We start from the raw sequence: 13,627 nt of genomic DNA, 5'->3' as shown, positions 1-13,627 counted from the left end.
GTGGAGTTCAATGAAAAGAGGGGTGACGTGTGCTCTTTTAGGCTGATCGAAGACCAGACGCGCCCCCGCATTCTGGACCATCTGCAGAAGTTTCACAGCACAGGCTGGGAGACAAGTTAGGAGAGCATTGCAGTAGTCAAGGCGGGAGATGACCATGGCCTGCACCAGGAACTGAGTGGTATGTTGGGTTAGGTATGGTCTGATCTTTCTTATGTTTAGCAATGCAAAGCGGCATGACCGAGCAACCGAGGAAACGTAATCTTTGAAGGTTAGGTGGTCATCAATCATGACACCCAAGTTTCTAGCAACCTTTGATGGAGCAAGAGATAGGGATTCAGTTTGGATGCAGATGCCTTGTTGCATGGTTGGTTTGGCTGGGAAGACAAGCAATTCAGTTTTTGGGAGGTTACGTTGGAGGTGATGGTCTTTCATTCATCTTGATATGTCAGAGAGACAATCTGAGATTCGTGCTGAGACCGTGTGGTCGTCAGGTGGGAATGACAGATAGAGCTGGGTATCATCAGCATAGCATTGGTAGGATACATACCAATAATATAGTCGGACATTCACACCTTCTTGCAGCCGAACACTTCCGCTCCACCTTTTAGTGTTCTATGGGGTATTCACACCTTTTTTTCACCGCATTTTATAGATTATGGTTGGAAATTCTCACCCACTCTCATCCGAAGACCTCTCCTCCCGCTTTTGTTAATATATAGTCGGGCATTCGAACCTTTTCTTACCCGCTTTTTACAAATTATGGTCGAACATTCACACCTACTTGCAGCCGAATACTTCCGCTCCACCTTTTAGTGATGTATGGTTGGCATTTGCACCTTTTCTTACCCTCTTTTTATATTGATTGCTGAAGATTAAGTTGTTCTTTCTCAAACTACAAAATTTTTTTAATTGTTGAAACTTGATTTGAAGTGGATAAATAAGGAGGACAAACAGTTTTAAGTCAGGCTGATAGAATGAATAAATTTTATAGCAAAATCTGTATTTCGTCATATGTCGATAGATGCTTATTGCTGAAGAAGTTCTTTCTCATTCTACAAAGTACAACGTTGTTTATTGTTGAAACTTGATTAGACATGAATAAATATTAAGGACAAAGCAGTCTTAACTTGGTTTGAGTTAAGGAATTCGTTTTATAGGAGAATCCGAATTCGAATTCGAAAGGGTGGTAATAGGCTTCTTTACTACTTCCTGACGTATATCACAATAACTCGTAAAATAGAGCTTATTTTCAGATTCCTGAAGAATGAGTCTGGTTCTTTCTCATAATACAAAGTTTGTTGTTTATTGTTGAAACTTCATCAGAAGTGAAGAAATAAGGACAAACCGTTTTAAGTCAGTTTGATAGAAGGATTTCGTTTTATAGCAAAATCTGTATTCCTTCATATCTCCTCGAGAGAAGCTTATTGCTGAAAATTAGGTCTGGTTCTTTTTCATACTACAAAATACAGTGTTGTTTATTGTTGAAACTAGATTAGAAGTAGATAAATATGAAGCACAAAGCAGTTTGAACTTGGTTTGAGAGAAGGAATTAATTTTATTGCAAAATCCGAATTCATGCATAACTCGTCAAATAGATAGTGATGTGTCGTTCGTGAGCGATTCGTTCGATATGAACTAATTTTTTATATGACTCGGGAGTAACGAGTTGTCTCAGTGAGTGATTCGTTCATTTTCATGCAGTACCCTTCCTCACCAATTGGCAGGCGGCAGCTTCATAAGCTCAGTCAGCAGGACAGGAAACAGTATTGATTCGTTCATGACTCAATTCCTCGGGTGACGGGTCCTCGCACAGGAAACAGTATTGATTCGTTCATGACTCAACTCCTCGGCTGACGGGTCCTCGCACAGGAAACAGCATTGATTCGTTTACGACTCAACTCCTTGGGTCTTCGTCCATTTGTCACGTTTCAAATTCTACGTTTCATTTGACAGACTGAAGAGCAGTAGGCACAACAGTTCGTTCACAAACCGGATCATTAATCTCATAGACTATTCTGCCATCAACAACTTGGAAACCACAATCGACTCTCTAGATGCAGAAAAAGCATTTGATGGAGTGAACTGGAAATTTTTATTCACAGCATTAAACAAATTCGGGTTTGGGTCACACTTCATCAAATGGATAAGGATATTGTATAGCTCCCCAAATGCAAGTGTCAGGACAAATGATCAAACTTCTCCAAGCTTCAGTCTGCAGAGAGGTACAAGACAGGGTTGCCCACTTTCTCCTTCACTTTTTGCTATTTTCATCAAACCTTTAGCAGCTTCTATCAGACAAGATAGAAATATTAAAGGCATCCAATCCCAAAATATTGAGCATAAAATAAGTCTTTATGCTGATGATGTATTACTTTTTCTTCAGAACTCACAGACGTCTCTCACTCACATGATCACACTCATAAATAAATTCTCAGCACTTTCTGACTACTCTATCAACTGGTCTAAGACCACAGTTCTGCCCATTAACTGTAGGGTCCAGAATATAACTGTGATCACTTTACAGTCAGGAAATATTAGATATTTAGGCATAAACATTTCCTCCAGGCTCTCAGAGCTAACAAAGCTAAATTATGTGCAATTATTAAAGAGAGTAGAGGACGATCTCTCTCGTTGGAAGTCCTTACCTATATCACTTATGGGGAGAGTTACAACCATTAAAATGATGATACTACCAAAAGTTAATTATTTGTTCTCAATGATCTCCATAAAACCATCTGCTACTTGGTTTAAGTCACTAGATTCATGCATCTCCAAATTTCTGTGGAAAAACAAACCACCACGTATTAGTTTAAAAACCCTACAGAAGACCAAGGACTGTGGTGGATTAGATTTACCTAATTTTCAGCACTATTCCTTAGCCAATAGGTTACAGTATATATCAAAATGGTTTAAACCTAGCCCAATAGATGAACCATGGATAAATATAGAACAAGCATTGTTCTAGGTTACAATATATATCAAAATGGTTTAAACCTTGTTGTTGTCACAGTTCCCAGAGACGTTGTAATCGTTGAGGATTCTATATTCACCCTCTCATTAGAGGCACGTGTTGCAGATTGATGACACTGAATCTTCTTCTCTGTTCATTGCTGGCATCATTCCCAGCATCGTAAGTGTTCGTGGCATTGTTAGCCTCTTCTTCTGGATCTTGATATCGAGCATCCTTTTGTATTTCTGGTTTGTCAGTCCTCTCTCTTCGTTCACCGGAGTCTTCGTCTCTTTGTCCTTGAGTTTGGTGATTTTTTCTTCTTTTGATGCCTTGACACAGTGTGACAGGTGATACCACGTGGGAGATCCTTTAACTTGGACTGCTGTCCCTGTGCTGTGAAATGGCTGTGCTGCTCAAATGGTCTCTCCTTCATCATATACACAGTTATTTATACATCACCTTCCACCATGAAGCGTTGTCCCTTTTTGTTTCTCTCTTTGTTCTTAAAATGCTGTTATGCATGTCTAAACCAATCAATTAAATTAGATCATTTTGGCAGTAAAGCGATCTACAATGTGCTTGGTCGCAAAGCTGCTCATCTGTGGTAAACAGCTCTTCAGAAAGGCATTCTTCAATTGATTTCACTAATTTTATGTAATAATTTTGTGATTTCCTACAAAACTACACTTCTTCTCCCATCTGTCTGAGTATTTGATATTGTCTGGGTCCTGTTAAAACATGTATTTTTCCTATCTAATTCCTTGTTTGTTTTAAAACAAGTATTCCCCATTTTCTATCCCTTCAGTAGCCAACCAGTTTGTATGGAGTACACTGGAGCAACTTGACTGATCAGTAAAACACTGCTTTTGTTGTCACCGCAAGGCTTCCCCCGTCGGTTGTTTCACTGAGACACTACTGAGTAACTATAACTCAACACAGTTTATACACATAACATTCATATACATACTAAGAAACAAATAAACAATTATTTATCGCAATTTTCTCATCTCTGTTTGAACGTACACCCAGGTAAATATTCCTGTAGTCTTCTCATACCGACTATGGACCCATTCATTGTTTAACTTCACTGTTTTGCAAATCCTAATTGAATATTACACATTGACATTGAACTTTACTGGATAAGCAGGTCTTCATTGCATTCAGCAGCCTATATGTGAGCATCTGTGTAAGCTGTTCTTCTTTGCATTTATCAGCAGCAAGCAATTCTTCATTGCACATGCATATGAAAATAGTAAAACAATTCCAATGCGTTAGCGAAACCTTCTATATCAGGAGTGTCCATCATGATGCTGGGAATAGAACCTCTTTCCCAGAATAGTTCAACCTTCATTACTCAACTGATCATAACTCCGCAATGAGCACATTTCAAAGTATCATTCCTCTACATGTATTCAAAAATCTATGTGTAAATGTTTAATATTTCTTATATTTGTTGATGTCATTCTGTGTGCATGTGGCCTAAACCCAATCTCTGTGTGGCAATTTTAATTGAAACAAGTTGAAGGTGTGTACCAATATCAACCTTTCTCAGGTAATTACTGATCCTACAAAACCAAACTTAAGAGATCCTTCAAGGTTGTCCCTGATTGGCTCAATCTTAACAAATCAAAGGTAGAAAATCCGCAGTATCTGAACTTGGTGTTAGTTATCACTGCTTAATAGCCTGTATCAGAATTGCAAAAATGAAAACATTAGGTCCACGCCTGGTATCCAGATCCTGAAACTTCTACATGAGCAGGCTTTTTTTTTAACTGACCTGTTGAATAGTTATACTCATGACACTGTTAAAATCCCAGATGAAGATCTAGCACTTGACCATTTTTGTAAATCTTCTAATTCCATAGTTGATAAACACGCCTCTTTTAAAAAGTATAGAACTTAGAATAGGTCTAGTCCCTGGCTTTCGGCAGAACTGTCTTCTTTACTTTTTTTTTTCCCCCTTGTCCTGTTCAGCATTATGGCAGCAGAATTGTAGTCTGAATACCTTTGATGCCAAACAGATTTGCTTTGCCAAGGGAAGTTTTATAAATGTAAAGCTCCCCTTGATGCCCATTTATTTATTTCTGTTTACAATATATGACATGTAATAGAACTGAACCGGACCGGGGGACAAGGAAAGAAGAAGAGGAAAGAAGAGGAAACTGAACAAAAATAGAAACAAAAACCAGACAACCAGCTGCTACACCTGTAAAAAACAAAACAGACAAGACATGAGGGGAATCCAGCCTTAGCGCCACCAGGAGCACCTGAAAGCAGACAAGCAGAGAAAAAACAAACACACAAACAAACAAAAACAAGCACAAGAAGCGCCAATCGCATACAACACAGCTGTGGATATAGATGACCTGAGACGATATGATAATACATCAACTGCTTAGCGACCATGCTACTGGACTAATGAATGTGTGTTTGTGTGTGTGAGAACATGCAACACCCATGGCACAGGACCTACATGATAACCGTGTTTAGTTAAGAGTGTATAAGCATACAGGGCCACAATCCACAGCCCCCCCCCCCCCCCCCCAAGCAATCAGAAGCAGGCAGAGAGGGCCACAAGACCCAGGCCACCAGTAGCCCCCACAGAGCACAGAACCCAGGAAGCCCACCGCAGGAGCAACCACGCATCCACCCAGAAGACTACAGAGGAAGCCCCTGGAAAGAGCCCCCATAAGCATAGGGCAGAGGCCCTCCGGGAGCCAGGGGCAACAGCCCACCGACCCCGCCAGGCCCCAGCCGCCCAGACATGGGCCGTGCACTGGACCCGGGCCCCAGGAGCCCGAGCACCCCCAAACCCCCCGGCAGAGGCCCCACCCAATACCCAGGAGGGCCAAGCGCCCCAGACAGCCACACAGTGGGTCAGCGCCTGCCCCAGCGCCCCTGGCCAAGTGCCCTGGGAGTCAAGGTGGGTGAAGTCGCGAGCAGCGGGGAGAGGCAACGCTGCCCCCCCATCGGGAGAAGCACAGGAAGGCCAGGCGACAGCAAATCCCAGATCCAGGCCCAATCATTACCACACACACTTTCACGTCCCATACATCCACACATCTACACGTCCTCCCTCCCTCAACTCCGCTGGGGTGTAGTGCAGCGGGCACACCAGGGGGCCAGCAGCCCCTCAGCCACCACAGACCCCGAACCAGCAGAACAATTAATTAATCCTCCTGGCCCCTCCCGCCCCGAGCAGCAACCAGGAAGCAGGGGTGTGCGAAGAAGACCCCTCCCCTCACCCTTCTGGCTCTTCAATATTTTCTAATAGTGAGCATTTAAAATTGAGGGGCAGCCAAACTTGTAGAACTGGGTGCGCGGCCCTCTCGGCAGCCTACATACCCAAAGAGCCTCGCCCACCAGATGCCACTCAGTGTAACCACCCCCCAAGACCTAATGTGTGTGTGTGAGTGTGTTTGATAAGTAGTAATGTCTAAGGTGTAATTAAAGCAGGGGCGGGGAACTGCAGAGTGCAACCAAAGGGGACCACCTACGTGGCCCCATCCACTACACCCCACCGAACACACATGCCCCCAAAACCCTTCATGTGTGATTGAGTGAGTGCTGTGTACAGGAGCCAGAAGGGGGAGGGGTATGGGGATATACACCGGGGGAGCTACTGTCCCCCAGAGAGGGCAGCCAGGGACTGGCTGCAATAGGCATCCCCGCTACCTGGGAGCCAACACAGGGCAGGAGGGCCTGATGTCCACCAGGCTCGGGGCCTGCAGCGACCATATTCCCGGAGCTACTGTATCCCCAGAAGGTACCCATCCCGCCCCACCCCACTCAACCCAACCCCACCCCGGAGGACCTCTACAAAAAACAAAGAAAAAACAACAAAAAACAAACAAACAAACCACCCGGTCACACCAGTCGCAGCAGCCCGGGCCTGAGACCCAACACCAACCCACCCCCCCACCCCCACCGCACGCCCCAACACCCTGAAAAAAAAACAACCATCTGCGGACACCTTGGAGGTCCCAGAGCAGGAAGCCCGGCACCAGGACCTGCACCAACCCACCCATACTGTGGCGTGTCCAGGGCAACCCAGCCCCCCCAGGCACAGGCAGGGCCCCCCCCGTGCGCAAGGCAGCGCCCAGCCACCAGGGCCCAGGCCCAGCACCACCACCCACGCCAGAGCGGCCCGGCCACCCGGCATAGAGCCAGCAGCCACCACCCCAAGGCCCCTAAGGGACCCCGCCCCACACCGCAAGACAGCCCCACCCACAAGCCCCCAAAACTGCCCTCCAAGCCCGACACACAGTCCCCCCCAGCAATGACCAACCCGGTCCCCACGACCCGAGAGACCACCAGACGCCCGAAGCCACACAGCCCCTCCCCCAATACACACCCAACCGCCCAGAGCGACGGGGCAGCAACCCACCACCACCACTATGTGATAAAGCTAATCAGAGGGGACCAGAGAGAATGAAATTCAGCCAATTCATGTTTTGAGGAGGCAGACATTGTTTCCATGCTAATATAATCTAAAAGAAAATTTCTAAACTGGTTAATACACAGATTGTTCTTCGCTTTCCAGTTCATGAGAATAGTTTTCTTTGCGATACATAACACTGTGAGAACCATGTGTGCTGAGTTAATTTCCATGTTGATGTTGCCTAAGTCACCCAGTATGCACAGTGTGGGGCATGCAGGGATGCTACACTTTAGCCATGTTGATAGGTCCTCACAGACTTCAAGCCAGAACTTCTGGACAGGCGCACAAAACCACAAAGCGTGTGCATAATCATCAGGTGTGTTATCTGTGCAATGTGAGCAGATGTTTGAGTGTGTTAGACCCATCCTGAACATCCTTTGTCCTGTATAGTGTGTTCTATGAAGGATTTTGTATTGTATGAGCTGTAAATTAGGATTTCGAGTCATTCTGAAGGTGTTCAAACATATTTGTGGCCAGAAGCTATGACTAGAACTGATGGATAAATCTGCCTCCCATTTTGAGGATGGAAGAGACATTGTGTCATCTATCTTAGATAATAATTTGTATATTTTTGATAGTAGTTTTGGGGTGCAGATGCTTAGAAATTCTGCTTTCTGCTACCCTAGTCGGGAGTTGTAAGTCTGGTTGGTGGAGGATATATTTCTTTGTTATTATAGACTTAAGTTGTTGATATTCTAGGAATTTATTGCTGCTTATCTCATGTTGTGATATGAGCTCATCAAATGAAATAAAATTTCCATTTTGGATTATATGTTCCAGATGTTTGATTCCTTTGATCTTCCACAGAGTAAAGTTTAGCATTTTTTTGTTTTGCAGTATGTCAGGATTGTTCCAGATGAGTGTAAGCTTACACGGGACAAGTGAGGACTTTGTTATTTTAAGAAATTCCCACCAGGCTGTCAGAGAGGTGCTGATGTTAATGCTTTTGAAACATTTGTGATTTTTTACGTTTTGACTAATAAGTGGCAGGTCAGAGATTTCCAGATTATCACACAATGCTTGTTCTATATTTATCCATGGTTCATCTATTGGGCTAGGTTTAAACCATTTTGATATATACTGTAACCTATTGGCTAAGGAATAGTGCTGAAAATTTGGTAAATCTAATCCACCACAGTCCTTGGTTTTTAAACTAATACGTGGTGGTTTGTTTTTCCACAGAAATTTGGAGATGCATGAATCTAGTGACTTAAACCAAGTAGCAGATGGTTTTATGGGGATCATTGAGAACAAATAATTAACTTTTGGTAGTATAATCATTTTAATGGTTGTAACTCTCCCCATAAGTGATATAGGTAAGGACTTCCAACGAGAGAGATCGTCCTCTACTGTCTTTAATAATTGCACATAATTTAGCTTTGTTAGCTCTGAGAGCCTGGAGGAAATGTTTATGCCTAAATATCTAATATTTCCTGACTGTAAAGTGATCACAGGTATATTCTGGAATCTACAGTTAATGGGCAGAACTGTGGTCTTAGACCAATTGATAAAGTAGTCAGAAAGTGCTGAGAATTTATTTATGAGTGTGATCGTGTGAGTGAGAGACGTTTGATAGTTCTGAAGGAAAAGTAAAACATCATCAGCATAAAGACTTATTTTATGCTCAATATTTTGGTGTTGGATGCCTTTAATATTTCTATCTTGTCTGATAGCAGCTGCTAAAGGTTCGATGAAAATAGCAAAATGTGAGGGAGAAAGTGGGCAACCCTGTCTTGTACCTCTCTGCAGACTGAAGCTTGGAGAGGTTTGATCATTTGTCCTGACACACGCATTTGGGGAGCTATATAATATCCTTATCCAGTTGATGAAGTGTGACCCAAACCCAAATTTGTTTAATGCTGCGAATAAAAATTTCCAGTTCACTCGATCAAATGCTTTTTTTGCATCTAGAGAGACTATTGTGGTTTCCAGGTTGTTGATGGTAGAATAGTCTATGAGATTAATTAGCCTGCGAGTGTTAGTGGATGAGTGTCTACCCTTTATAAAACCTGTCTGGTCAGGATGTATTATAAGTGTAGTTATTTTTTCCATTCTTTTGGCAAGGGCTTTACAAATTATTTTGAGGTCTGCATTTATTAGAGATATTTGGGTGGTAGCTGGATGGAAGTATGGGGTCTTTTCCTAGTTTCTGTAGCAAGATAATGTTAGCAGAGTTCGTGTGTGGGGATAATTTGCCATTCTGCTTAACTTGTAATACCATTTTGTGAAATGCAGGTGCCAAAACAGTCCAAAATTCTTTGTAGAACTCTGCTGGAAAACCATCTGGTCCCGGGGCTTTGTTACTAGGCATATGTTGAAGGGCTTCATGGAGTTATCCTATTGAAAGAGGTGAATCCAGAGCCATTGCCTGTTCGGTTTGTAATTTTGGAAGGTTGATATTACTAAGAAACTGATCAATGTTACTGTCTGATGGATCATTTTGTGATGAATGTAAGGTTTTAAAGAAGTCCCTAAAAGCATTGTTGATTACATCGGGGTGATGGGTGACATTTCCTTTTGAGTCTTTAACAGAAGTATTGTTGTTTTCTCTTTGTTTCTCTTTAGTTGGTTAATTAGGAACCTTCCAGATTTATTGCCATGCTCAAAGTTCTCCAAGCGAAGTCTTTGTATCAGAAACTGTGTTTGTTCATCAATAATTTTGTTTAATTCAAGTTTAGCTTTTCTTAGTTCATTCAGTATGTGTTCCTCTTTGGAGGTACTGTAGACAATTTCTAATGATTTAATCCTGAGTTCTAAATCTGATATCCTTGAACTTTCCCTCTTTTTCTTATTTGATGAAAAAGAGATTATTTTGCCTCTCATAACTGCTTTTCCGGCTTCCCAGAGAGTACAAGCTGACATTCCTGGCAGGTCATTATTTTCTAAATATACAGACCATTCCCTTTTTAAATAATTAATAAAATCAGGGTATTTTAGTAATGATGTATTAAATCTCATTGGGGCACGCAAACTCCCCCACCACGATAAGGTGACAGCTCAGGGGAGGAATCTCCAATTCCTAGCTGGTGGTGTAACTCTGTTATTCAACAGTGTGATAGAAACTGGAGCGTGATCACTGATAGTGATGGGGTGGATTTTGGTGTCTGAAATATCCCTCATCAAGGAACTGCTAACTAAGAAATAATCTATTCTTGAATATGAGTGGTGTACCGGTGAGAAGAAGGTGTATTCTCTAAGAGTGGGGTGGTGGGAGCGCCAAGCATCACAAAGACCAAAATCTTTCATATACTGTTTAACAATATTCGTGGACTGTCAGTTCCGCTGACTTCCTGAAGTACTGAGTCTGTCTACTCCTGAGTCTAATACCATGTTAAAGTCCCCTCCTATGATGAGTGTGTTATCTGAGTGATCAGAGAGTGAAGTGAAAAAGGAGTGAAATTTATTTTGATATATTTGCAATGCATAAATTCATATTTTGAATAGATAAATTAACTATTAGAAATCTACCTTCTGGATCTATAACTGTGTTGTTTACGGTGAAATTTACTCTTCCATTTATCAGAATGGCTACACCTCTTTGTCTGGAGTTGTAACAAGCTGAGCAAATATATACAAATAGATAGTGATAGTTAACAAACTAAACAGAAGAGATCTCTCTACTTGTTAATATTTGTATTCTGCTAAGGTTTCTTCTCTTTTTCTTTTTTTTCTTCATCATGTCAGTTGATGACTGTGTTTTGACTGTGGGAGTACAAATGGTCTTCCATACCTTTTATCAAATGGAGTTCATCTTGTGCTAGTTGGAGGATGCATTTTAGGATGGTAAACAATGGTAAACCCAATATTTCCCATTTCTTCCATGATTTTTTTCAGTCTTGACTTAATTATTCCATTGTGTCTCTCCACGAAACCTGCTGATTGTGGATGATATGCACAGTGGTTTCTATTTTAGGTTATTTGCCATCAGTGAGATGACATTGTTTACAAAGTGTGTCAAATTATCACTGAAGATCTTTTCAGGAATTTCAAATCTAGAAATGATTTATTTTACCCGTGCTTTTGCTACTGAGAGTGCATCTGCTTGTGCACATGGAAATATTTCAGTCCATTTGGTAAAAACCTCTGTTGTCACTGAGCAGAATCATTTCCCTTAACATTAATTTAGTTCAATGAAATCTACACAATAATGAAATCCAAACAAAGATGTTGAAAAAGATATACTGGCTTAGGGAATTATCTTCGTTTTGGTCTTAGATTGCCCTGTGGATTGTATTTTGCACATATTTGACCTGCAAAACTTTATTCATTTATTATTCTGAAAAAAAATATTTAAATAATTAGTAAAACCATATGCTGTAAAAACCTTGTTCATTATTGCTTCCATCCCTCCTGTTGAGACATGACATGGTCCATGGCTCAATACTGCAGCATATTTAAACAAAATTTTTTGGCAGTATGGTTTTCCTTCCGGCAATTGAATAACATCTAATAATGCTAAAATATTTGTAGTTTATACATTTAGCTGTGGATGTCAACATACCTGTTTTTCCAATGCTGTGTTAACACATGTACAGTTGAGAAGGCATACTGACTGTCAGTGTAAACGTTAACAACCTTTTTGTTATTTAATTTACAAGCTTCAGTAAAAGCTAGTAATTTTTTGGTAGTGGTTGTTTTAAGAAAACTTCAGTTTCTGTTACTACTGCAAATCCTGTAGCATTTGTGCCATCAGGGTTTTTTGCTTGACCTGTCGAATAAATATAGTTATTTCTGCATTTTCATAACGTATATCAGTTAAGTCTGGCCTGGGTAAAACACTGATGGTTATTTCTGACATGCAATCATGAGGCTTTCCATCTGTGGGGTAGGTAGCAGTGTGGATGGATTAAGTGTAGCACATCTCTCGACAACAAGGTGTGGCTGTGAAAAAAGAACAGTTATGTAGGAGAGATGTCTGGTAAAGATATTTTGTTAAGTAACCATATCAATGCCACTGCATGAGGTACCTTAAGTGTTAACGGGTGAAATAACACCATAATTGTTGATGCCTGCACTGCCAATGGCTTCTGGCCATTGATTCAAAAATACGATCTCGTCACTTTTTCCCCCTTTCAGTGGACACTGACACCTAATTACCGCAATTCAGCAGGGGGTCTTTCATTAGGAGTACTGGACTCCCCTGTGCACGGTTTCAGCTCCGACCCTGGACGGCGGAAAAAACGTCGAGATCTGGTTTGAGGACCCAATTGTTGAGAAAATTCTCTCAATGAGACTCAGAGTTGCTGGAGTAAGTTAATGCAAAGGTTTAATCTTGCAGCAAGCTAAAGAATGTGTGTGTTTATGTGTGCGAACGTGTGTGTGAGAGTTTAAAGAACCTGTTATCCACAGGCAGGTCTTAACTAGTATGGCACGGGTCCAGGCTGTCTCATCTTTTTTGGAAGGTCCAGCGCTCGGCCGTAACCCTTCTGTCTGTTTGCACTCTCACATACATTCGGTTAATCATAGAAATACGAGAACAAAACTTTTTAGCCCCTTAAATTCATGAAACAGACATGGTGCAGTTATTTCCATTCTAGAAAATAAGAGTAATCACAACCATTCCTGTAAATTCTGGATATTCTAACAATCTGAATCTTTTTTAAATGTTCGATGAAGCCCTTTGCTGTTCTGTTTAGAGACTCAGCTGATCATAAACCAAGTTTTGCTCTTGAACCAAGCTTCTAAACTCTTCACCTTTTTCATTTCTCAGTTAGTATTCACTTTAAAACTGATTAAAAGAAAAAATAAATGAATGCCTATCAACAAATATGGGATCTAAACTCTATGGCTTCCTCTAAAATAATTTCCTTTCTCAAATCAGAAATGTGTGTGTGTAAGTCACAACACCTGTGACACAAAAGCGGCTTTCTTTTCTCTCTTTTCTCTACACTCTGCACTGTGAGCACACACACCAAATCAGAAAGGCTTTTTTCTCTCTTTTCTACATTATGGACTGTGGGGACACAAAACCTTTTCTCTTTTTTTTTTTTGATTATGTGCCAAGGCATTCTCTCACGTATTAGATTATGCTTAAGATACGAATGGGTTTATCAGTCACATCAGAATCCATACATACTGATCCTCCCGTAATAAAATGGTCGGATCTTATCAAACACACTTTGTTTCTTGTGACAATCAAGTCAGCGAAACAGCGTATACACGTCAAGACACTGAATCAAGTTTGCCACAAGAACTCATAAGTTTGGCAGTATTGCTCTGCCGTCAGCAATCATACA

Source organism: Leuresthes tenuis, unplaced genomic scaffold, assembly GCF_036924035.1.
Source record: "Leuresthes tenuis unplaced genomic scaffold, fLeuTen1.0.hap1 SCAF_9, whole genome shotgun sequence".
Lineage (NCBI taxonomy): Eukaryota > Metazoa > Chordata > Actinopteri > Atheriniformes > Atherinopsidae > Leuresthes > Leuresthes tenuis.
This window is presented reverse-complemented; position numbering follows the sequence as displayed.